Source organism: Durio zibethinus, chromosome 17, assembly GCF_047325235.1.
Source record: "Durio zibethinus cultivar Kanyao isolate XHJ-2024 chromosome 17, ASM4732523v1, whole genome shotgun sequence".
Lineage (NCBI taxonomy): Eukaryota > Viridiplantae > Streptophyta > Magnoliopsida > Malvales > Malvaceae > Durio > Durio zibethinus.
The window spans coordinates 12,267,341-12,272,692 of record NC_143178.1 but is presented as its reverse complement, the minus strand read 5'-3'; positions in this window follow the sequence as shown (position 1 = coordinate 12,272,692).

Below are 5,352 nucleotides of genomic sequence, written 5' to 3'. Positions count from 1 at the left end.
CTAATTCTCCCTCTCAAAATTATTGTGGGTGAACTTTCTTATCATAAGATCATATCATTCTTTTTTGATACAGTTGGCCATAACAAAGTGCAGCTAATCTTTTTCTTCAATGAGTTCATAGCGAGCGCGAACCCATTCAGCTTGTTCTAACTCAATTTTCATGAGAATGTGAAAAGAAGGAATTTCAACTTCAATAGGCAACACTGCCTCTAACCCATAGACCAATAAAAATGATGTAGCTCCTGTAGATGTGCAAATCGAAGTTTGATAAGCATGTAATGCAAATGGTAGCTTTTCATGTCAATCTTTATACACATCTGTCATCTTTTCAATAATTCTTTTTGCGTTCTTATTGGCCGCATCAACTGCCCCGTTCAGCTTTAGACGATAAGGCACTAATTTATGGTGTTTTGATTTTAAATTGAGCATAGACCTTAGTCATCATTTTATTATTCAAATTAAGAGCATTATCCAAAATGATACTTTCTAGAAGGTCATATCGACATATGATCTCTTTTTTTATAAACTTACAAACCATATTCTTGTTACATTAGCATATAAAGCTGCTTCTACCCATTTTGTGAAGTAGTCAATCACTACTAAAATGAATCAATATCTATTTGAGGCTTTTGGTGTTATAGGCCCTATCATATCCATTCCCTACATAGAGAAAGGCCAAGGTGTTATCATAACATACAAGGACGTTGGAAAAACTTGAATCTTGTTTACATAAATTTGACATTTATGGCATTTTCTATCATAGTCAATGCCATCTTTTTTCATTGTTAACCAATAGTATCCTGCTCTCATTATTTGCTTAGTCATCATGTGACCATTTGCATGAGTTTCACAAACACCTCCGTGAATTTTTTCTAGCAACTTTTTAGCTTCAACAGCATTCATACATCTCAATAGTATTTGGTCTCGACTTCTCTTATATAAAATTTCTCCATCTAGAAAGAAACCCATTGTCAATCTTCTCAAAGTTCTCTTATCATTATCTAATATGTGCTCTGGGTACTGTTGATACTTAACATATTGTAATATGTCAAAATACCATGGTTTTCCATCAACTTCTTCCTCAACATTTGAATAGTGAGCTGGTCTCTCTTGCAAGCTCAACTTGATGGGTTGGATTTCAACATTTTCATTTAATTTGAACATTACTGTCAATGTAGCCAAAGCATCAACCATTTGATTTTCTTCTCGAGGTAAATGATGAAACCAAATACTCTTAAATTTTTGATCAATTTTGATATATACTTTTGGCATAAAATTAACTTTGAGTCTCTAATTTTTCATTCTCCTCACAATTGATATATAACCAAGGCAGAGTCTCCATAAAACTTTTAATACATGGGTTTTCCTTTCAAGAACAGCTTAAAGACCTAGAACACATGCTTCATATTCTACCATATTATTGGTGCAATCAAAATTTAGTTTTGCAGTGATTGGGTAGTAATCCCCTTCTGAAGATATCAAAACTACTCCTCTACCATGCTCTAAAGCATTTGATGCACCATCAAAATACATCTTTCATATATCTTCATTATGCTATTTTTTTATCTATATGCAATACAGACATTAAGTTTTTATCTGAAAAATCAAATGTCATAGGCACATAATCTTCATGAGCACATTCTACAAGAAATTTAGCATTAACACTTTCATTGATTACCTTTGAGGACACATATACAATGTCATATTCAGAAAGTAACACTTGCCACCTTGTTATTCTTTTTGATAATGAAAGCTTTTCAAAGATGTACTTGATTGGGTCTAATTTTACAATAAGCCAAGTGGTATGATACAACATATATTGTTTGAGCCGACGAGTCATCCAAGCTAATGTGCAACACATCTTTTCCAATGGTGAATACTTTGACTCATAATTAGTAAACTTTTTGCTCAAATAATAAATGGCTTGTTCTTTCTTTCTTGTTTTATCATGTTGCCCCAAAACATATCCCATTGATTTTTCATGTACTATCAAATACAGGATAAGAGGTATTCCAGAGATAGGCGACATTAATACTGGTGGGTTTGATAAGTATTCTTTAACTTTTTCAAATGCCATTTGACAATCTTCATCCCATTCTCCTGACCCATGTTTTTGAAGAATCTTAAATATGGGATCATATTTGGCTATAAGTTGGGAAATGAAATGAGCAATATAATTTGATCTCCCTAAAAATCCCCTTACTTCTTTTTATGTGTACAGAGGTGGTAGCTCTTGGATGGCACGTATCTTATCTGGATCCACCTCTATTCCTCTTTTACTAACAATAAATCCTAGTAATTTTCTTGAGGTTGCACCAAAAGTGTATTTAGCTAGATTGAGCTTAACCTGAAACTTTCCTCATCTCTTATATAACTTTCTGAGATTAGTCACATGATTTTCTTCTTCACAGGATTTGGCAATCATGTCATCCACATAAACCTCTATTTCTTTATGCATCATATCATGAAATAGAGTTATCATGGCTCTTTGATAAGTTACCCCAACATTTTTCAAACTGAAAGGCATGACTTTATAGCAAAATGTTTCTTATATTGTCACAAAAGTAATCTTTTCTATATCTTTTTATACCATCTTAATTTGATTGTAGCTTGAAAATCCATCCATGAATGAAAACAGAGAGTGCCTAGCAGTATTGTCCATTAGAGTGTCAATGTGAGGTAATGAAAAATTATCTTTTAGACTTGCTTTATTCAAATCCTGATAATCAACACACATTCTCACTTTATCATCTTTTTTAGGTACTGAGACTATATTTGTCACCCATTTGGGATATTTGGCCACGTCTAAGAATCCCACACCAAATTGTTTTTTCACTTCTTCCTTTACTTTCAACAACATTTCAGGTTTCATCCTTCTCAGCTTCTATTTAATTGGTTTGCACTCAGGCTTCAAAGGTAACTTATGCACTATAATTCTAGTATCCAACCTCGGCATATCTTGATATAACCAAGCAAATACATCTACATATTCATGTAGTAACTTTATTAACTCCTGCTATATTGGTGATGACATTGAAGTACCAATCTTAACCTCATTTTTAGTTTTTTCATCCCTCAAATTAACAACTTCAGTGGCTTTTTGATGAGGCATGATTTGCTTCTTTTCTTATTCTATTAATCTCAATAATTCTGGGGATATAGCATGATCATCGAGTTCACCAATATAAATATAATTTTCAAAATCAAATCTTAGAATATTGTCATGATGATTTTTATATTCATTATTCAGATACCTGAAAATAAGTAAAATGGATGAAATGTAGAAAAATGCATAATAATGCAAGGAATTGAAATGAAAGAGGCAAAAGAAATGGACAAATGTGCTACACTTGTCATTTATTCAATTGAAAATGAGAAAACAAACACATATAAGACATTTAATGCTTTTAATAAAAGCATTTAGATTAGGTTCAACATATTACTTTAGAGAAAATTTAAAAAAAGCAAGTAGCTCCTCAACATGCCAATTTTTTAGTTTTGGACCATAAAGAGTAAGATAAACCCATAGACAGTGTGGATCTTTGTTCTCATTTTCTTTACCCACCATTTGTATTGAAAATTCAGTGAAGATATCTTCCAATGATGGTGTAAACTCTTTCCCTATGTTTCTTGCTACATCTGGATAGATATAACCAACTGAGATGAAAGTCTCATAAAGGGGAAGAAAAGATAAGTCTTCAGTCTTTACTTCTTACCCCAGAAAACAAGCCAACCCTTTTTCTCTTTTTTCTTTTATGAACTTCATTCTTTCTTTTCGAGTTGGTTTGTACCCCAGCCCAAATCGATCATCTTTCTTAGACATCATCCATGGTCGTTACATCCCTTGCAAGTTAGTCTACACCTGTTGTCCTTTCCTTACCATTTCTTTAAGGGCCGTCTTAGAAGCTTTGGATAGATATGGAAAAGGCACTTTTGATCCTTCGCCCACATAGGTTGCATTAACGAATTCAAAGGATCTGAAAGAACATTCTGAGGCTTCCTCAACTGCTTCAACATATAATGCAGTAGAGGGTTTAGTCACCAATAGATCTTCTTCACTAGCAACAATGACCACCTTTTCATCAATTATGAATTTCACCTTTTGATGTTATTTAAAAAATGTTATTTAAATTTCACCAAAGTATTGGATAATTTAAAAAATAACTTTTGCTAAAAAAATAATAAATTATAATAAATAATAAATAAAATAAAAATAAATTGTTTAAATGAATCTTTTAAATGTAATTTTTAAAGAAAGCTAAAAGAGTTTGGTTTTTTTAATTATTGCAATTAAAAATAATTTTTTCAAATTTCATGAAAGAGTTGGAATAATCCAAAATTATTTTTACTAGAGCAAAGGTTGATTTAAACAATGTAAAACAATAATGAAATGAAAATGAAAAATAATAATAATTGATATTTTAATATTTAAAAAAAATAAAAAATTAAAAGAGTTTGGTTTTCTTTAATACGAGCAAAACATAAATATTTAGATTTCTCCAGTGAGTCAGGATAATTTAAATTTTTTAATAAAAATAATTAATAAATAATGAAAAGTTTTTTAAATAATCATAATAAAAATTAATTAATAAATTCCTTTAATTATAAAAAATTAATTTTATTTAGGATCTTGTTAAAAAGTTGAAATGATCTTAAAACTTGTTCAAAATTTTTAAGATTTCATCGAAGAGTCGGGATAATTTTAAAACTTGTTTAATATATTTTGGGAACTCACCAAAGAGTCGGGATGTTCCTAAAATTTTTTTTAAAACAAATAAATAAAATATCTTATGATGAGATTTCGAGAATTTTGTTAATGGTCAATTTTCTTGAAATATTTTTTAAATAGTGATTTTCTATAAATTCTACCAAAGCGTTGGAGAATTTATAGAATATAAAAACAATAATAATAATAATACTAATTTTACAACAATTTTTAAAAAATAAATTTTAAGAAATTAAATTTAAATATAAAAGACCATGTTATCAAAATTATAAGATTACACATGTTTAATTGATATCGTTTTTTGAACGGGCGATGTGAGGGTGCTAATACCTTCCTCACTCGTAACTGTACTCCTAAACCTAACCTTGATTTTGCAGACCTAAACTTCTTTTAGTAAATCTTAATTAATTTTAAGATTTTTATTAAAAAAATGATATTTTTGGGTGGCCAATCACACCCTACAAAAAAGATTGGTGGCAACTCCAAAAATTTTCACCAAGTCTAGCGATCAAGTCCCCCCAAACAAAAATTCTTTATGACAAGAAGATTTATGAACAATCTTGCAAAGACACACATGGAAACAGTATAATGGATCCTTTAGTACTTGAAAAAAAATTTTAGGCAAA